The sequence below is a fragment of the Mastigoproctus giganteus genome, chromosome 14 (assembly GCF_048544385.1).
Source record: "Mastigoproctus giganteus isolate SK-2022 chromosome 14, ASM4854438v1, whole genome shotgun sequence".
Taxonomy (NCBI): Eukaryota; Metazoa; Arthropoda; class Arachnida; order Uropygi; family Thelyphonidae; genus Mastigoproctus; species Mastigoproctus giganteus.
Window position 1 is genome coordinate 117,340,599 of NC_143588.1, and position 22,389 is coordinate 117,362,987.

Here is a 22,389-nt window from a genome sequence, read left to right on the forward strand (position 1 = left end):
ATGTAGTACCCATCCATACTGAAATTACAGTAAACATTAAACTGGATAATGCATGTTTTCAAGATAATGTTTTGGTAGCTAATGGAAATTTCACCGGACAATATAATGTTATATTAGGATTGAATGTTTTGAGACGTTTTTCGTTCATAATTGACTTAGGTAAAAAAATGGTTCGCTCAATCCCATTGAATATTTGTTTAAGAGAAGTAGAGGATAGGGAACAAATTATGAGTTCTAAATCCGTGGTAGCTAAGCTCACATGCAAACATGTGCTACCTGGATATTCCGAAAGGGTGGTGACAGCATATTGTAACCAGCTTGCTGTTTCCACAGAACAACTTGTGTTAACAGAGCCTAATTATAACCTTGGTCATGAAGATTTAGCTGTCCGTTGTTCAGTGGACAAAGTACAGGCTGATGGATTAGTATCAGTCCTGGTGACAAATTTGTCATCTGAGCCTCTACATCTTCCAAAGGGGATGGGAATTGCTAGTTTGGAAACGGTTGAGTCTAATCCAGTTACTTTTGCAGGTAAGCAAGTAGAAGAAAATAAGACATCTCCTGTGACTTTACAAGATTTTAATCTTGATCATTTGACTGGTGATCAGAAACGTGAACTATCAGACTTGTTGTATGAATATAGAGATGTTTTTGCCAAGTCTCCAGCTCAGCTAGGAAATTCGAAGGTATATAAACATAGAATTAAATTGACGGACAGTATACCGGTTAAGCAGTCGGCTTATAGAGTTCCTTTCTTGTTGAAAGATGAAGTTCGAAGGCAGGTGAATGAACTTTTGGAGGCAAACATCATTCAACCCAGCAACTCCCCATATTCAGCGCCAATTGTTTTGGTGCGCAAGAAGGACCAATCATATAGGCTTTGTATTGATTTTCGGAGATTGAATGCGAAAACGGTTTCAGATGCTTATCCTGTCCCAGATTTAAATGAGATTCTTCAACTTTTGGGGAAAGCACGCTATTTCACGACTCTTGATTTACAGAGTGGATTCCACCAAATTGAGATGCACCCCGTTGATCGTCACAAAACCGCTTTCACCACTGGGGAATCGTTGTACGAGTTTTTGCGCATGCCGTTTGGTCTTCGAAACGGAGTCGCATCTTTTGTGAGAACTATGTCATTGGTGCTTTCTGGCCTGGAAAATCAATCAATATTCGCTTACCTCGATGACGTAATCATAGCCTCAGAAAATTGGAGTTCACAGCTGGACAAGTTGCGGATGGTTTTCCAGCGTCTGAGAGATTATGACCTAAAATTGAAGCCTAAAAAGTGTGAATTTGGTAAACAACAAATTTGTTACCTTGGCCACCTGGTGAGCAGCGAGGGCATTCGTCCAAATCCCGAAAACTTAGTCGCCGTTCGAGACTGTAAACCGCCCAGAACGATCAAACAAGTCCGATCATTTCTTGGTATGGCAGGATTCTACAGGAAATTCATTCCCAATTATGCAGAGATAGCGAGACCCCTTACTTCGCTAACAAAAAAAGAAACACCTTTTGTTTGGGACTGTTCCACGCAGCGAGCTTTTGATCAACTGAAAACTGCCTTGACAACTGAACCTCTGTTAGTTTTTCCTGACTTTACAAAACCATTTCTCTTATCAACTGATGCCTCAGCATACTGCGTAGGGGCCTGTCTGGAGCTTCAGGTAGATGAAGATACAAGACAGCCAGTTGCCTATGCTTCTAGGCTATTAAAGAAGTCAGAATTGAATTATAGTACAACGGAGAAAGAAGCTTTGGCTATTATCTTCGCAGTCACAAAGTTCAGACCTTTTTTAGTGTCAAATCATTTCACCTTAATAACAGATCACCAACCCTTGATTTATTTGCTCAATTTGAAGAATCCATCCCCCCGCTTAGCGAGATGGAGCATGCTTTTACAAGAATACGACTTCCAAATTAAATACCGTCCTGGTAAAGTGCATTCAAATGCAGATTTTCTTTCAAGACCGGTGCTAGAAGAGGATGAAAAGAAAAAAAGGCCAAGGAAGGCCAAAATAACTGAGTTAGTTGCTCCCATATCAGCTGATTTAACCATGGAGTCATTGGTGATGCCCCAGCAACAAACCAGGAATTTAATTAAAACCCTGCAAAGAGAAGATCCAATTTTGCAAAACTTAATTGAACAATTGGAAGGAATACCCCAGGCATCAGCAAAAATCCCAGATTCCTTCTATTTATCTAAAGAGGGAATACTATATCATTACACTTTATCTGACCCTGGAGCGACAAGAGAAGAGCCAACAGAACAATTAGTGGTCCCCGTTGGCCTAAAGACAGAAGTATTGAAAGCATCCCACGAGAACGCTCTTTCTGGCGGCCATCTTGGGCTACAGAAGACGTTGGAGAAACTCAAAAAGAATTTTTTCTGGATTGGGATTTACAGCGACATTAAGAATTATATTGAGTCATGTCCATCGTGCATGGAACGAAAAGGTTACAATCCTAAAGCTAAAGCAGCTCTGATGAGAGTTCCCAGTGAAAATTCACCTTGGGTGCGAGTATCATTAGATATCCTAGGACCTCTTCCTATGTCTTTGAGAGGACACAAATATTTATTGTTAGCAGTAGATAATTTCACTCGTTATGTTGAAGCAATTCCACTTCACACTCAGAAGGCAGATGAAGTAGCCACAGCATTTATAAACAACGTGGTAGCGAGACATGGAATTCCTAAATACATACTCACCGATCAAGGTACTAATTTCATGTCCTCATTGTTGCGACAAGTGTGTGAGAAGTTGAACATTCATAAACTTCATACATCTAGCTTTCACGCCCAGTGCAATGCAAAAGTCGAACGTATAAATCGTACCTTAGCGAACATATTATCTCATGTCGTAAATCAGACCCAGTCAGATTGGGATGAGATGGTTCCATTGGCTGTAGCTGTATATCATGCTGCAACTCACAGTTCTACTCAAGAAACACCCAACTTTTTAATCTATGGCAGAGATTTAGTGTTACCTTCAGAATTATGGCATGCAAAATTAAGGCCAAGTTACGCATCCTTGGAGAACTATTCAGAAGAAATGTGTGCACGACTCCGTAGAGCTTATGAAATGGTCTCTGAACATTTAGAAGAAGCAGTGCAGAAACAAGAACAGCGTAGAGCAGCAGTAGCTGTGGATAAGAATATTCGAGTAGGAAACCTTGTTTACCTTTTTACTCCCAAGGTAAAAGTCGGTGCGACGAAGAAACTGGCTCGATTGAGTACAGGACCTTACCGTGTGATCAATCAGACCTCTCCAGTCAACTATGAAATACAGAATATAAATAAGCCAAAGGACAAGCAGATTGTACATGTTGATAGATTGACAAAGGTAGTAAATAGAAAAGTGTTTCCTGAACTTAGAGTAGAAGAGTCAGAAGAATCAGAAGATGGTGAATTACAAGAACAATCTTGTACAGAGACAGTGCCTAAAGAAACATGGATCTTTGATGACCCCATAATAGAAGAATGTGATTTAATCCCACTCATAGAACCCCAACCTGTGTATTTTCAGCCAACTAGAACTGCACCTATTCCAGAACCTTTGACGACATCTTCAAATAAGAATCAAAACAGGCCGTCAGTGATAAAACAGTCTAAAGAGACAGATGAATCCACCCATAGGCCAGCACAGACACATGACTATAATTTGCGCAGTCGTAGTCGTGTAACTCACACACCATATGTGGTAACCCTTAATCCACCATCACAAAATGAAGTGAGAATTCCCGAATCAGCTTCTGACAGTAGAATAGGAACAGAACAGGGAAGCTCCTCTCATGAAACCGAGATGCAGAGAGGCGAACCTTCAGATCAAAATACAGAAGAACATGGAAGTGCTGATCAAGCTGATCAACCCAGTGGATTAGATAGGACTATTCAGTGGATGTTAGGTCCACTTGCTTCGAGACTGGATTCACAAAATAGTGATAAGGGTTTTGATTTTGCAGGTCTGATCAGAGATGCGTGGAGAGATTAAAGGTAAAAAGAAGCAAAATTGAAATTTGTGAGAAAGAGAAAACAGTATGAGGAAATGTTTTGTTATTATGTTTCATCTGTCTTTAAAGTAAAGGAGCCAGTTCCTAGAAAGGGAAAGTTATACAAGAATGATGATTCCAGTATCATGCTAAATTGATGCATAGTGTCATGAGATGAATATTGCATTCGGTTGAAGATGATTTGATTATAAGCTAAGAGATACATTAAATGAAGTTTCTGATTAATTAGAGTATCAGACCCATGAAGTTTTTTACTTATAAAGGGAACAGAAAGGTTAGTTCTCATCAAACTCTATCATTGTGTTTATCAGCAGTTTTGTTATGGATGATACAGTGAGTAAAGAGGATTAAAGGATGAAGGTGAAAGCACAGAAGAAGAATCTGGATTTCAAATAAAGGCAAGGGTTATTTTCAGGAGTTGTTTTTAAAAAAAAAAGAGAAGGTAAAAGAAGATAAATACTAGAACTCTTATTCAAATTTGATCATTGAGGAAAATATTTTCTTATGGAACCTATATTATCACCCTCATTCCACAAAACATGTTGCAATTGTATAGGCCAATTTTGAGAGGAAGGTTGCAGTGGATACTAGGGCCTTATGGGCGCGCCCCCTAGTTTCTTTTGTTTTCTCTCTCTCTCGTTGCATGACTGAAATTTCACTACAAGAGAAAAGATTCTGGAAAAAATATAAATATGTCTATATATATATTTAGGCTTTTCTTTAGAAGATCGGATGAAATAAGTGGACTGAGGACGGCTGGTTCCGCCCAGTCACTGCTTGTTTTGTCGTTCCTCCGAAGAGAAGAGTAGAGTTAAAGATATAGTAACACCCGTATTTCTAGATGAAGGTAAGAGGATCTTTCCTGGTACCATTCGTAAAAGAATACTCAGCCTCATTCTGAGTTAAAGTTTTGAAACAATATAAATCAGAGTTGTAGTTTCATAAATAATTATTTTTTTTGAAAAGAAGTATATCCACTAATTGCAGTTTTATCACATATGACGTTAGAAGAGTAAGTGATATAGTATTAAAGTAAAAAGGGTTTAGACAGTATGCATATTTAGACAGGGTCAACTTAAAAAAAAAAGAAACAGAAATCAAACTGTTGAAGTATCGATCCTGTGCTCTTGCCTTTGATAATCCAAACAGCTGATAATTAAAACAGTGTGTTGAAGATTTTCATTTAGAGGATGGCTTCCAATTCTTTTTTTTATGGGAATCTTGTTAATCTGTCATGAGTGACTTGTGTGTTTCAGTTTCGCAAATAAAGTAAGAACCAAATTTTGAAAAGAAAGGAAAGGAAATAAGGAAGTGACAGTTGTGGAATGTGAACAAGTACAAGAAGAGTGAGGGAAAGTGTATAGATGAAGTGTAAATGACTTGAGACTTCACCCCCTCTCCTACAAGTCAAAACAAAAAGTGAAAAGATGAATAAAGGTTGTGAACATGACATTTGAATGTATTGAACAGAAAGAAAAGGAAAGACAGAAAGAGAAAATGAGATCCACTTAACATTTTACCCTCTTCTTGCTCAGTTGCTTCGAGGAGATTTTTCAGGATGTCTTAGTTCTTTATGTGCACAACAGATGACTTTCCTCTGAAGGCATGCAAAAAGTTCTATTATTCAGAACTGTAGTGAACATTTAGTCTTTCTCATGCTCTCACATGGTGTTCCAGTTAATAGTGAAGGACTATCTCTATGAAATCACTCAAGGAATATTAGGCTGTCTTCACAGCTGACAAGTGTACTCAGTGGCCTTAAACTTTAAGGATTTGTGAACCCCAGAACTCTCTCTGTCTGGAGAGTTAGTGAGATATTTTACACAGATGATGGTTGCACCATCAGAAGGTGCTGAACAGTTAAACTGTGCAATTGGTCAGTTAATATAACTGCCTAAATTTTACAATTGAATCTGTAGTCTTATAACATTGCAAGTATAAGTTGGAACTTGCAGCCATATTTATTCAATGTATTCTATGATTTTTTGTTCCTATTGCAAATTCTGTATATTAGTTGCAGGAATTTAATTAGATTTGAGGATTTATATTATATAATCATTTAGTGTTAGATGTTTGCTATGTTTTTCCTTAAAAAAAAAAAAAGAAAATAGTAAATAAAGTAAATAAATAAATAAGATAGAATAAGAAAAAATGTTCACCTGTTAGAAGAATATTTACAAATACATTCATTATAAAAGGATGTCATATGTATTGAATATTTGTGTAGTCTCAGTTGTTAACTGTCATAATGAATAGTATATCTAGTGTCATATTATACTAATTATGTTAAAAGGAATTGATACTGATTCTTTGATTTTTTTTTGTTGCATGTAATACTATTGTGTTGAGCAATGGTGATAAAGGAAATGTGACCAAAGAATTCGTTGAGAAGAAATTCCAGTATTTTTCCCTGACCAACGATAAACAATCTTATCAGTATTCCAGTGATTCAAATGTCCAGTTCAGACGTTGTGTAGAGAACATTCAGTGCAACATACTACAACAATTTGTGTTAATACAAAAATAAACATATATATACCATTGTTACATCATACTTTGGACAAAACACCATTTAATTCGTATGGAAATATACTTTCTAATGTGTGATTTTGTTTAAGGTCTGCAGAACAAGTTGTTGGCTCATCCAAGATAGGATTTGAGGACTCCGAAGATTTTGAAAATTGTATGTAGACACATGATTTCTTTTGTTTGGGGTACCATTTATCATAGTGGAGAACAATCCGAATTCTGTAAGAGGAAAGATGTCTGTCACTTCATTGTTTTTTTATACCCGTAGATTTCATGTTACACGTTTTTTTTTTTTAAAAAAAGGAACTTGAGAAATTTTGAGCTTGTGAAATTCTCGGCGCTCAAAATTTCTGGCTCGTGGGGGAAGGTGTGTGAAAAATATTTTCATTCTTCAGCCCTTTCACTTACTTTCAAGAGGTATTTGGCCTAATAGTGCCTGATATATTTTTCACGGCCTGTACAACTAAATTATATAACGATAGTGTCACTTGAGCTAAGTTTTACTTTCGTTTTCAAGACACCCCAGGGATGCGGTCGCCGTAAGGGGACACCATAGTGACGTCACCTGTTCTCCTGTGTAACTCCGTGCATGGTACAATATCCACTCAATTCTTCCCTCCCCACATAGCTGACTCGTGAGAACTAAAGAATTCTTGGGGAGCGCAGTTGAGAGGAAGTGGAGGGGATATATTTAAAAGGAAAACAACAAGACACAGACACATAGGGGAGAAAGTTAACTTTGCGCGAGACGGACTGAAGAAAAGAGTAGCGATAGTTTTGGCCGATTTTTGTCATTATGTGAAGAATAGGTAAATTAATAATTAATAGAAAAAGATGAGAAAAGAATCGTAAGATGTCTGATACAGATTTCCCCCCCCCCCGAGGCGTTGCAGAATATTTTCGGGTAAGTCAACTCCTATTGTTTGATAACAAACAGTATTAAATCACCCAAAGCCGAACCCATTACCTGCATACGTTTAATGCATTTATAAGACATCATTCCTCACATATTTATATATAAATATACCCCGACAATTGTATTATTTTCTTAGAACTCAGTTTAATTGATAATGCAACTTATTACTTTAACTGTCGAATATTAGTTACACTTAAGTGAATATAATTCCCTGTTCTAGTATTTGAACAGTGTTATGTTATGACGAACACAAATTATTTTGTTCTTGCTAGAGAATTAATGTAAAAGCCACAGGAAGAATATTACAAAATTATAATATTACTAAAGAAGATACTGCTTGTATCCAGTTAGTTTATCTAACTATTACACACCAATTAATCTAACTTATGTAACACTTATATTGTACTCATTTGTATACATATATGTTAATTAAACCTTTTTTGTTTGTTATAATTATGTCGTGATCATTCTTTTAAAATACACGCAAATCACTAACTATCATTTTGTTAAGAATCATTAATTGCGGCATTTCGGGTCAGACCTTAGCTAAGAGGTGTCCCGGGATGAAAAACACAACGCGTCTAGATGTTGCCATTTGCTCTTTACTTCTCAGAGTAAATGTAGAACACTAGGTATATTTGCCCTAACTGAATCGCTAGACAGATCATTCAAAACCCAGGGTTTTCTGGAATTCATATGATATTGTGCTTCTTGCTGTAGCGAGTGATTCACGAGTATATATTGATAGGCAAGAGCATAATATGACGGAAAAGCCTGTGGAACATAATCCATAACTTGAAAATGGCATTAGCATTAGCATTAGTAGAGGCATTTGATGCAAGAAAGCAAGCTTATGCAGCATCATCCAAAAAAAAAAAAAAAAAAAACCACTTCCACTTCACCCCTCTGTTCGTTCAAATTACCTGTCCAGCTGAGCCTTAAACTTATTCATGCTATCAACTTCCACGACAAGGGATGGAAGTCTGTTCCACCAACCAACCACCCGCTGGCTAAAGGCAAATTTCCGCACGTCTATCCTACATCTGTCTTTCCTCAATTTGAATTTATGCCCTCTCAGGTGATTATTCTGAGCAAGAGGAAGAATCCCATCAGCATTCAGCATGCTCAAACCATTCAAGGCTTTATACACCTCTATCAGATCACCTCGCTGGTGCCTAGTCTCCAGACACTGTAATTTGCAAAACTTAAGCCTTTCTTCGTAAGAGCACCCCTTTGTTCCATTCACTAATCTTGTTGCCCTTCTCTATACTCGTTCCAGCAGCTCTACATCCTTCTTGAAATGAGGCCTCCAGACCTGTATACAGTACTCTAGGTGTGGCCTGACCATTGCCTTATACAAGGGAATAGGCTTTTTTAACCACAGACCAGGAACGGACTGGCTGCATCTGGCATCGGCGGTTCGCAAGAATTTCGACTCTCAACAGGTCAAAAATCTGCCCTTCCCAGATATCACCGTCAAGCCACTCGGGACAGTTCGTCCATGCAACAGATCCTAATCTGCTATTTTGGTCAAACTGTTCTCGACAGCAGCTCAGCCGGCACGATGGTCTGCACAGTTATGAGCAATATCTTCTCCCCACCTGGTGGAAAAAGACTCGGTTTGAATGCCATCAATGATGCTAGGAAGTTTTATGGGCTTTTTTTTTTTTTAACTCGCTATGTTAGTCGGTCTCAATCAAGGACAAGAAGTTTCTCTGTCTCTCTCTCTCTCTCTCTTACTGGAAGACCGGGTTTTTCATCCAGAATAACAGAGAACCCATTCAGAAAATATACTCAATTTATGGACATAAATTACGGGTTTTTCTACCAACCCATTTGATTCGTGGAGATATTCTTCTCAGATGAAAAATATGAATTTTTTTTCTTTAGTTAGTACTATTCATTATCCCCTGCCAGTCATTTTGATAGTTTTCGTGCCTTACCACTGGAAATATTTCTGAACTGAGAGAGAGAGAGAGAGCTCCGTTTCCCATGACTACCGTTAAAACATGGCTTGAGTAAGCAGTGACGCTCCCCAATGACCACCCATGAGGATTCTTGGTCAGCATTTTGATTTATTCTTAAAATCTTTTATTATTAATACATCATTAATGACATTATTATTCTTATGTATTATTATTTTATTTATTTATATATATATATATATATATATATAATTTTTTTTTGTTTGTGCAGCATAAATTCCTGAAATGTTGGCCGACAGGATTTCTTGTTTTGTATTCCCCCATCCCCTCGTAGGTGATAATGGATTTTTGGGTGTTGCTTTGCTTTTTAAAACTTACTTTATGCGTAGCTTAAAGTGGTTTATTCCATATTTCATGAAATGTTTTAAGAGAATTTCATTGTGAATATATAATCTAAAGACGTGTTGAGTGTAGAAAAAGTACAAGCTGAAAAGAGAAAATGTGTTTTGAGAAATAAATCGTGTTCCGACTTCGTTATGGTGATTGAAAGCATGGAATACAAATGGTAAGACAGCCCTAATTCCGTAAATGTTATAACGAAGAAACATTTCATCTCAGCAATGTTTACACTAAATGTGCAGCCGAATTAACAGGGATGAGAGATTCCTGAATACTCAATTCCCACCATCATGAAGGTGCAAGAGTGGAATTTGGCTTTCGCAGACCCACCGGACTTCGCCGAAATTAGCTATTCCTTGTTAGCACCAGCAAATATTCTTGCAACCCTCATATTAGCATTAGCATAGGTACATGATGCAAGAAGGCAAGCTTATGCACCATCAGCCAAAAAAAACAAAAAAAAAAAAAAAAAACACACCCTTCTCATTTCACCCATCCACTCACTTCAAATGTTTGTCTAGTTCTGCCTTGAATCTATTTAAACTATAAACTTCTTCAATGACATTTGGAAGTTTGTTCTAGCAATCAACCACCTGCTGGCTAAAGGCAAACTTCGCACATCTATCCTACAACTGTCATTCCTCAATTTGAATTTATGCCCTCTCAGGCGATTATTCTGAGTGGGAGGAAGAATCCCATCAGCATTAGCATGCTCAAATCATTAAAGGCATTATACACCTCAATCAGATCACCTTGCAGGTGCCTAGTCTCCAGACACTGTAATTCGCAAAACCTAATTTCTTCATAAGAGCAAGTACAGTGAAGGGCAACTAATCTTGTTGCCCTTCACTGTACTCGTTTCAACAGCTCTACATCCTTCTTAAAATGAGGCCTCCAGGCCTGTGTACAGTACTCAAGGTGTGACTTGACCACCGCCTTATACAAGGCGATAATCACCTTATTATTACATAATATATGTAATTATTAATATTAGTATTAACCATGTAGTAAGTAGATTAGAAAATAAAAATATAGTTGACCTTTGAATTACTTTAAAATTGTCAGCCTGGACTACCTGTAAGGTAGCTTGATCCAGTAATCAACTTGCTGGCTAAAAGAAAATTTCCTACAATCTAATTTAAACCTCATCCCCTGTACTTTGAATTTATGGCCCCCAGTTCTGGAATTCTTTATAACAGTGAAATTTCCACTTTCATTTATTTTACTAACCTCCCCTCTCAGAGCCTTATAAACCTCAATCATGTCCCTCTCCCCATGGAAGTTGTCTAGTTGACAATCTCTGTAATCCACATAATCAAAAACTTTCCTCATGTGGTTGTGGTTTTGCTGATCTCACCATGCAAGTTGCCTTTCTTTGGTCCATTTCAAGAAGCTCTTTCCCTTTTTTTTTTTTTTTTTTTTGGATGAGGTATCTGTATTTGGACACAGTATTCCAAGTGCAATCTTAAAATTGCCTTATAAAGTGGGATTATGACCCTATCTCCACTGGAACATTGCTTGATAAATCATCCATAGCACAACATGATTCTCAGAAAATTTCATATCGGCTCACATCGTACCTCCCAGATCCCATTCTTCCTATACTGTTTTTAATACGACCCCACCAAGTGTATAACTTATATTTGGGTTGCTATTTATCAAGTGTAGGACCTTGCATTAAAATATAGCTGCCACTTTTTTGAACATTTTTGAAGCCTGTTAAAGTCATCATGACGAAGCACTGCTTGGCACTGATCATTAACATCTTTCTCAATCTTTACATCATCTCCTCCTTTTGAACTTCTTTGGCTTAAAATATCTGTACCTCATTCTGTCAAATTCATTTGTTGTCTCTACCGTTCTCCCAACTCCACTAATCACTTGGAGCTCTTTGCCTTTCTCTCTTTGCAACTTAATTTTCTCCAGTCCAACCTTCCTAATGGTGAAGTAATTTTCCTTGCTGATTTTAATATTCACAATCTAGCTGGCTTCCGTTTTCTAGTCACGCAGACACAGCTAGTTGTAATGCTGAGGCTTTTGCAATTACTAATGACCTCGCACAGATTGTTCATTTGCCTACCAGAATACTGGACAATCCTAACCATACTGCCAACATGCTTGATCTTTTTCTCACAAACAACCCTTCTAAGTACACGGTCGAGGTGAGTGGTCCCTTAGGCACCTCAGATCACAACTTAGTGATTGTCTCTTCTCCAATGGAACCTTTTATCTCATGGCTGTTCACAACCTTGTGTTGTTTGGCATTACAAGAATGCAAAATGGGATGATCTGCGAGATTTCTTTTGCTTGGTCGGTTGTTGTTGTTATTTGGTTTTTAGGAGCATTAGCAACTAAAGCCATATTGCTCCGCGATATGCGGTGGTCATTCCCTGACCTTTCTGCATCCTCCGTATTTGGTGATGACGGGCTCGAACCCCGGTCTAATCAAGAAGCGTGTGCTATGCACTGCTGCTCCTTCCCACCTGGCTACAGAGGTACCCCTTGGTCGGATTACTGTTTCAAAACACCTGATGTCAACGTTTGCTCAGATCGTGTCAGTGAAATTTTTCTTATACGAATGGAATCATTTATTCCACACTCCACCTTAAAATCTCGTCCTTTATCTAAACTTTGGTTTTCCAATAAATGTGCTAATGCTGTTCAAGAGAAGAACATTGCATATCGTAATTGGTTTGTTTCCAAATCTTCTGATTCATTTTCTGCCTACACCAAAGCTCACAACAATTGTAAAGCAGTTATTAATCAGTCCAAACTAGATTTTGAACAGGCTAAGAGTAGAAAACTTGCTTCTTGTCCTAATGGTAGCTAAGCATTCTGGTCTCTTGCCAAAGCTATTGGCCGCAACTTTTACCCTACTATGCTCCTACCTCTGTCAAAACCAGATGGTTCTGTTGTTACTTCAGCCAAGGATAAAGCTGACCTCCTAGCATCCCATTTTTCTTCCAACTCCTATATCAATGATCTTGGTAAAACACCTCCCACCATTCCCAACCTCGCTCCATTCAATGCCTCCTGTGGTCTTCCCTGAAATGGATGTCAGAATGATTTTGACGAATCTTCATGTTAAGAAAGCTCCATGTCCCGATGGTATTTCTCCACTCGTTCTCAAAACCTGTGCTACTGAACTTACTCCTGTTCTTTGCCGCCTTTTTTCACTTTCTTATTTCAGAGGTGTTTTTCCTTCTGCTTGGAAATTTGCTGATATCCAGCCAATTTCTAAAAAGGGTGACAAATCCGTCCCATCCAATTATCGTCCCATTGCAATTAGTTCTACTCTTTCTAAAGTAATAGAGAAATCCATTAACTACAAATTGTTACACTACCTAGAAACCTTCTATCTGATCAGTGATTGCAAGTGTTGATCCACTTGTGATATTCTGGCTTATGTTACCCATTTATGGACTAATTCGATGGAAAGGTTCGGTGAAATACAAGTGGTTGCTCTTGACATCTCAAAGGCTTTCGATCGTGTTTGGCATAAAGGTCTTCTAAACAAGCTTCCATCTTATGGTTTGCCAACTGTTTTTTTTAATTGGTTATCCAGTTTTGTCTCTGACTTCTAACTGAGGATGATGGTAGATGGCCCTCTGTCTTCTAACTTCTCCACCAATGCTGATGTTCCTCAAGGTTCAGTTCTTTCCCCCAATCTTTTCCTCTTGTATATTAACGACCTTCTTCCATTGACCGGAAATCCTGTTCATAGTTTTGCCAATGATAGCACATTACATTCCACTTTCCAGTTTGAGAAACCTTGCCCTGCTCAATCAGCTTCAACTTCTCGAATATCCGCTACCAGTTCCTTAAATGCCCATCTCCAGGTAATTCTCCAGTGGGGCAAAGACAACGTAGTTGATTTCAAACCTTCTAAAACTCAGTTCTGTCTTATCTCTCGCAAAAAGGATTCTTCTGCTCCTATGCTTATCTTTGGCAACACTCTGATTTCCAATCAAGGTGATATATCTCTTTTGGGGAATACTCTGATTTCTAATCTCTCTTGGTACAAGCACATTACAAATATTGCTTCCTCTGCATCTAAAAAACTTGGTTTTCTCTTTCGCTCTTGCCATTACTTTTCTTCCAAACAGCTTGGAAGAAAAGTAATGTGATTTGTACAGAGTGAACCAGCTTGGTTCACTCTGTACAAATCACAAATCTGCCCTACCATGAAATATTGTTCCCACATTTTTGGCTGTGCCCCCGAAACCTCTCTCTCAGGCTTCTAGATTCCATTCAGAAGAGGGCAGTTAGGTTAATTAATGACTCATCTCTAACAGAGTCCACTCTCTGTCTCATAGACATACTGTTTCTGCTGCATGCCTTTTCTACCGCTCTCTCTCTCTCTCTCGCTCCCTTTTTCAACACATGCAGCCTTGAGCCAACGTCCATTTACTGTCCAACTTCAAACTCACAGAACTAACTTTTCATCTTCCTCGTTTATTCATTCAACTGTCATTTTATGGAACAACCTTCCTTCATATGTATTTCCTGAAAATTGCAGTCTACAGAAGTTCATGTCAGCAAATGTCTTCTTCCGTCTTCTCAACCTCCAACCCAAGCACTATTAGAACCTATACTAAGTAGTATAGGTTCTAATACCTCTGGTGTTTGGGGTTTTCATAAAAAAAAAAAAAAAAGAAAGAAAGAAAAAAATAGACAGCCTTGGTCTCCCTAACTTCATCTATGGTATTGTTACAGTTCAACTTTTAGCTGTTGTAAGCTTCGGTACTTTTCATCACTTTGTAACTTTCTCATGCTGTCTTTTACTGCTCTATTAGACTGACCAGCTCTGTATTCATCCATCTTGGCATCCTCTACACTATATTTTCTTAATGCTATACTAGGGGCCCAGCCCCCTGGTCGCTTTGCTCGCCAACCCCCGCACACGCTTTTCTATTTAATATATAGAGTTACAATGGAGTAAGTCAAATCTTTTCTACGTAAAAGACACACCTGTTGAAATTATTATTGTTATTTGCCATATGGTTCAAGGAAGCCTGGGCTTATGCTGCACCAACGAAAAAAAAATTCTGAATTACCCTGAGAGAGAGAGAGAGAGAGAGAGAACAAGAGTAAGAAGTAGAAGGGAATCACCAAGAAAGAGAGAAATGATGATATCCAGCTCAGGACCCTGGGTGTGCCAAGTCCATACTTACCAGATGTGAGCCCCTGGGGTTAAAGCAGTGATCGATGTCTAATCTAATATAAAAAACAAAGTAGAAAGTGTAAAAAAAACTATAAAAAGTAAAATCGTGTCAATGTTGAGTGAATGAGAGTTATTAATAATTGCATGTTCTATCTAGCCTCTTGACCGGGCAGACTGATGACTATGCAGGCCCTCAGGGGCCTCACGGTTATCTGAGCTCACACCATGCTGTAGCTTTTCCTAGCTGGCATGGTGTGGGATGACACTGGCCATTTGGGTAACCCCCAGGCCACTATGGGACAGAGCTGCAAAAAAGCACTCTCCACTATAGGGATCTCTTTCCCTATGTTCTTTTATTCCTACCACCGTGGGTGGTTGAGTCTCCTTTCCCCACCCTGGGTGGCCCTAACCCCTTTTGCTTGGTGGCTCACCCCCACCACCTACTTTCAACTCACACCCTCTGGACCAGGATGGGCATCCTGTACCAGGGGTCCCCTTTCAAATCAGGCAAGTGCCTCAACTACTGCCCCCTCTGTTCTCTACCACTTTTATCTCACCCTCTTTCTATCTTCCCATTATCTCCTTTCCAATAAAAAAATTTTTTATTTAATTTTTTTTGAAATATCTGCGGATGCCTAGGCTACCCCAGGGTTCGCCCTGCCAGAGCTTTCTTCTCTCCTAATGTGTCCTGGTCTGCCTCCTTGGGTCAGTGACCGAAACTGGGGGTGTTAATGGCTCTCCACAGGCCCCCAGCCTAAGTGGCCAGAGGAACAACACAACTCATTTCACAAAACACACACACACACACACACACACACACACACAGTGACCTTATGCAGAGTATTGTATTCTAGACAGAGTAAAAATGTGGAGTTGGGGGAGACCCGGATGCCGCAATGAAAAAAATCACTGTGTCACTATGATCTATATCTAATCAGGAAATGATCTATGTAATTATTTACCTGTGTATTTGTAGTGCTCGGCATTCTCAAGGTCGAATAAATATCACTAGGTAATTATTTACCTGTGTTTACATAGGTCACTTAGGAAAAGGCCTTTTGCTTCAGGTTCCATAACACACGAGAAATATTGTTGCATCCGAAAGAGCAGCACTGAAATGTATACAAACTATATAAATGTTTAAAATATTTATAAAATGCTAAACTATTTTACAAATACACAATATTCATTAATGTGCAAAAAACGTTACAATAGAACATCAAATGGTGCACGAGATGGTGAATGTTATGGAGGCAGTTGTCAATAATTAGTTGCATTTGTAGTGGCATAATTACCTCACCCTCTTCTCCCATTCGCTCAAATAAATATCACTAGGAGGAAAATATTTTTTAATGTATACAGAGACTAGGGGGCTCTGCCCCCTGCTCGCTTTGCTTGCCAGCCCCCGCGCATGCTTTTCTACGTAATATGTAGAGGTATGACAGGGTAAGTCAAATCTTTTCTACATAAAAGACACCCGTCAAAACACACTGAACAATATCTAATTTAATATAGAAAGTGTAAGAAAAAAACTATAAAAAGTAAAATTGTGTGAATGAAAGTTATTATTAATTGCATGTTCTATCTTAGCCTCTTCACTGGACAGACTGATGGCTATGCAGGCCCTCAGGGACCTCATGGTTATCCAAGCTGGCACTATGCAGTAGCTTTTCCTAGTTGGTATGGTGTGGGATGCTGACACTGGCCATTAGGGTAACTCCCAGGCCAGTGTGGGACAGAGCTGCAAGAAGCAGGCTCCATCATAGGAATCCCTTTCCCTATGTTCTTTTATTCCTACCACCTGGGGTGGTTGAATGTCCTTCCCCCAATCCTCTTCCCCCACCCTGGGTGGCCCTACCCTCTTTTGCATGGTGGCTCACCCCATCAACCACTTTCAACTCCCTCCCTCTAGAACAGGACGGGCGTCCCTTACTGTCTCCCCTTTCAAATCAGGCGAGTGCCTCAACTACTGCTCCCTCTCTGTTCTCTTTCCCCTTTATCCCATCCTCTTCCTATCTCCCCATTATCTCCTTTCCAATATTTTTTTTTTTTTCCCCCTCTGGGGCTCTCCTTGGATGCCTCGGTTTTGGCTTTATGGCTGAAATAATTATGGCTGAACTGTTATCAGAAGCCCTTAATTTGCTTCAGTTTATCATTTTAAATGGAAAACAAAATGAAAAGTTCACCAGGTGCAAACTAATATTTAGTTGAACCACCTCTGGCCCTGATGACAGCAGCACACCGTCGAGGCATTGACAGGATCAATTTCTGAAGATAATCAACTGATAGTTCATGGTTCCAAACACGAATTATGGCTTCCTGAAGTTCACGAAGGGTATTTGGTTTCTTTCTGGCAGCTGCTGATTCCACACGATGGCAACAGTTCTCTATAGGATTCAGGTCCATGCTGTTTTCTGGTCAGGTACGAGTTGTAATGGACCGTTCTTTCAACCATTTTTTCACCTGTAACAAATGTAAACACATACCGTCGAACCTCTAATGCAGAAATGAAGCTAAAGTAACTACTTACAAAGTGAAAAGTGTAAGAAGTGCCTACTTACACTTTTTGCCCGATGACAAGGAATTGCATCTTTCACTAATCCTGAAAGGTGCAATTACTTGGCAGGTTGAAATGGTCTCTAATGGTTTGCAGTAATTTGCCTTTCAACATAGCCAGGTATCCATTGGCATTTATGGAACCTTTTATAAACTGCAGGTGACCTACTCTGCGATACGAAATGCACCACCATATCATTTGTCTGGTAGGGAATTTCACTGTAGACACCATACAGTCTGGATGGTATTCTTCACCATGTCTACGGTAAATCATTTGTCTCCCATCAGAGCCATGCAGGTTGCATTTTTTCTCATCTGAGAAAATAACTGACCTCCACTACTTGGGGGTCCATTTGACATGCTCCTTACACCAAATTAATCAGGCCTTTTTCATTTTTTGTGTGAGGAGGGGCTCCTTCTTAGGACGACGCTCTACAAGCCCATTTTTGAAAAGGCATCTTCTAACTGTTACTGCACTTGCTACCACTCCTGTATGTTCTTCCCATTCTTTTTTCAGCTCAGACAAAGAAGTTTTACTGTTTTTAAGGCATAAGCACTTCAAAACAGTGTCCTATTTTGGCATAGAGACTCGTTTGCATCCGGTTCCTTTTTTCCTACCAGCAGAACCAGTATTCTTGAGTTTGAAAAGAAATCCACTCACTGTTGACTGTTTACAAGACACTCTAAAAGCAACATTATTGGAAGAACATCCTTGTAAAGCAACAATAGCACTCTTTCTTCGTGGCGTCAACTGCACCTAACTCGCCATCCTTACACAAGAAAGGAATGACTGTGACTCTTGCAGAACATGCTTATATAGCTGAAAGTGACAGCTGATGCAATATTACATCATCACCTACCTGTGTCAATCTTATCTGATGCAATCTGTAAGAAATATTGCCATATACTTACTTCATTCGGACGACAATTACAATTTTAAGGGATGATGCACTTTCTTTGAACACCGGTATAAAAACATTACAATGGAACATCAAATGTTAGAAAGGGAAGCACAAGTTTGGTGAACGTTATGGAGGCAGTTGTTAATAATTAATTGCATTTGTAGGGACGTAATTGCCTCACTCTCTTCTCCCATTGGCTCAAATAAATATCACTAGGAGGAAAACTTTTTTAACATATAGAGAGATATATGCATTCATAGCTTCTGTGATTATTGCTTTGAAGGTATTCCATGATTCTAATGTATTCACTCTCCCTCTGCAATGCACACAAATAATAGATGCCATGTAACGCTTAAACTGCCATAGCTCCCTCTTCTGAAATTAAAACCTGTGATTTTACCTTTAACTATTGCAACATCTTTCTTCATCTTCCAGTTAATGATTGTGTGGTCATTACTTACCAATGGTTTCTGTATTTAAGCCCTATGATATCATCTGATTCACCAGCAATGATGAGGTCAAGAATATTCCTACCCCTAGTATTTTCTTTAACATGCTAGTACAAATATTAATCATCTAGTTTATTTAAAAATTTTGTTCTTGGCAAGTTTTCCTCCCACTTATACCAATCAGTTAGGAGCAGATTGAAGCCACCTATAATAAGACATTCACACATCTTGCCCATTTCATCTGCACGTAGAGACACTCGTCATGCTCTTCATAATATTCTGGTCTGTAGGTTATTCGCAATCTCCTTATCAAGGAGGCTGCCCTTGAAAAGAAGCATGTCCCCATCATCCAGTCTATCTCCCCTATCCATTCTTAAATATGTTATTCATACCATAATGGAATACACCATCCCCATCCCAAATTTCCAGGTGGCACCACTATTAGCCCCATTATGTTAGCATTACTTGTCGTATCTAGTAGTTTTAATTCATCCACTTTGTTGACAAAATTCCTGACATTACTGTAGACACAGTTAAGACTAAGTATTCTTTTATTGTTTACCACCCTGACATATCCTTGAAGTTTAGGCTTGTTTGCGTAGCTTTATCTTCGAGCTTATTTGAAACGTTGCCACCCATTCCTGTTAAGAAGCACAGGCCATGTGAGAAAAATTCTATCTTATGAACCTTGCACAGTCTTTCTAGGGCCCAATTGATTGACGGGGCTCTTGTCATAAACTCCCTCCTGTCATGTCTGTGCAGAATTATAAACATTTTCAAATTTACTCCTATTCAAGACTTTTTCATTGCCCTATACTTGTTAAATAAATCCTCAAATGGCCTATTAATACCATTAGTACCAATGTGTATAACTATGTCGCCTTTTTTGTCCTCAAGAGGTATTAGCCTATATTTTAAAGGTCTTGCATCATATATATATATATATTGTCCTGTTGAATTGTATTGCTGGAATTTATGTTCCATAATCAGGTTGTTGCTGAATGTAGCAAAGTGACTACCATAATGCAGTTACGTTGCTCAACAGAGACTCTGTAATCCAATCTTCGCTCAGAAACAAATTATCTTAAAAAAAAAGACAAAAGCTTACATAATATTTTTTCAGCATTATGCATTATTATATTGTATAAAGTAACCTAACCTTCTTTTAACACCAAATGCAATATACAATTCAGAAGAAAGGTCTCAATAACAATGCTTATGTGGTTGCTATACTTAAGATAAACAGAATCACACTGATATCTTCTTTTAAGTTCAGATAGTTATATTTGATAGGTTTGTAATTGAAAAAAAAAAAAATAAAATAAATGAAATGAAATAAGGTTGTTGTGTATGCTTGAAAATAATAAACTACTAAAAGCCAGAAAATTCCAAATTTATCAGAAAATTGGAAGTTACAACACCCGATTATTGAAAAAAGTTCCAAATAATTTTTAGAGTTGGCAGGTATGCATATTCTCTTCTAATTTTCAGTATGTCTTATTACAAATAGTAATTTATTCTATTTTTCTTTACTGTTGTTTTTTTTTTCCAGGAAAAAAAAGAAAGGAAGAAACAAGCCAAACACAAGCTGATATGAAAGAATGCTGAATGAAGACTGATTTCTCCAAAAGCAGAGTTTTACAAACATCCATCAATATTGGGACATACTTGACAGTTCAGCTGTTTGACATCCAGTAAATCTTTAAGCATGAAGAAGCTTACATTTTTAGATGTTTTCAAATAAGATATGGAGAATTATTTTCTTATGCAGGATATTTCAGAAACCAGAGACAACTTGGCAGTAAAAGAAAACCCATTTCAGTGTGAAGTATGTAGCAAGACACTTTCAAGCAAAAAAAACCTTAAAGTGCACCTAAGACTACATATAAATAACAAAAAAAAACCCTTTATGTGTGAAATATGTGGCAGTACATTTAGACGAGCAGACGACCTTAGAAGGCACAGAAGGGTTCATACTAAAGAAAAACCATTTCAGTGTGAAATATGTGGTAAGGCATTTTCACGTGAAGATCATTGTAGGAGACACATAGTCATTCACACTAGAACGAAACTCTTTACATGCAAAATATGCAGTAAGACATTTTCACAGCAGGCACATTATACCGCCCACAAAAAGGCTCACACAAAAAAAACTTTTACTTGTGAGATTTGCAAGAAGTCATTTAGACGTAATTATCTTGAACGACATAAAAGGGTTCACAGTAAAGAGAGACCATTTCAGTGTGAAATATGTGGCAAAACATTTTCACGTGAACATCATCTTCGGTCACATATATCATCTTCAGTCACACATAAAGAGCCATGCTAAAGAGAAATCCTGTACGGAAGACAAATTCTTGTACAATTAGGTGTACGTCATAAGTTATAAGATGTATTAACAATTGTTAATACATCTTATAGCTGATCCTTTGTTAAAAAATTATGATTGTAATTTAGAACTGCTCAATGTAAATCTAATTAGTAACCTTCACCTTTTTAATTTTATCTCTCTTCCCAAACAGCACTGTCTGATGATGGATATCGGCAAGATACCCGAAATGTCACACTATTGTATATATTAGTCGAGGCTATGCTTAATAAAATATATATTTAAAAACTCCACCTGGTAAAAGGGGTTAATTATACATATTAATAATTCTTAATTATTATTATTATTGTTATTATTTTACATGTATTCTTGCATTTATATTTATTTATGGATTGTACACATTCTAATAGCATATTACATGGGCAGAGTAGGATAAACTTGACCACTGGAGTTCATGTTCTGTACAGCCCTTTGACACATATGCTTGACACTATACACACACGCACAGGACACACACACACCACACAGAGCAGATCAGCATATAATGCTTCCAGCCTGTATGAAGTTGAGGCTTCTACCACTAATACCTATCATACCCACTGCAGGAGATTGAATATAAGCATTTTCAGGAACACTCCTTTACCGATATATACATATCCATCCTAGAGCACATGCCTGATCCTTTCTCTAGAACCAGAAAGGAAGAATTCTACATGCTTAAACTTAAAACAATTTATCCATATGGGATTAACAGTAAATTTAACCACAGTATCATCTCCAACAATATATCAAATATGTGTATCTATGACAAATTCCAAGTAGTAAAAGACATTCAAAAATCTAAACCTCATAGAAAATTTAAATCTAAGAACATCATATCCTCATATGAGAACAGTATAGGTATTTTCCTACAGACTTTGTCTGAATGGGACAGCTACTTTACAGATGTACAAAAAATCCATAGCTTATTCTTTGGCACTAAACTTAGTGTCCTGAAAGCACTTGACAAATTTATTCTCAACTTTGAGTTTACCTCTAAGCACTTACTACACCTAATAACAGACATTTGTAAGTTCAGGCTAAAACTTCTCAGCAATCTGGCAAACACAGAATTTGCTACCCTTATTTTGGGTATATTACTAACATAGACAGCATCAACATCAATAGTTGCATCAACAAACATTCAAATCTCCTTCCTGCCAACTGCCA

General features: G+C 38.0%; 1 long non-coding RNA gene across 1 annotated transcript; it reads left to right on the forward strand.

Moving 5' to 3' along the window:
- The first annotated feature begins 9,775 nt into the window (after positions 1–9,775).
- Positions 9,776–21,473, forward strand: LOC150075654 (uncharacterized). The gene is made up of 2 exons (XR_016547867.1): positions 9,776–9,946; positions 20,404–21,473. It is a non-coding gene; the product is annotated as an uncharacterized LOC150075654 (long non-coding RNA).
- The last annotated feature ends 916 nt before the right edge of the window (positions 21,474–22,389 follow it).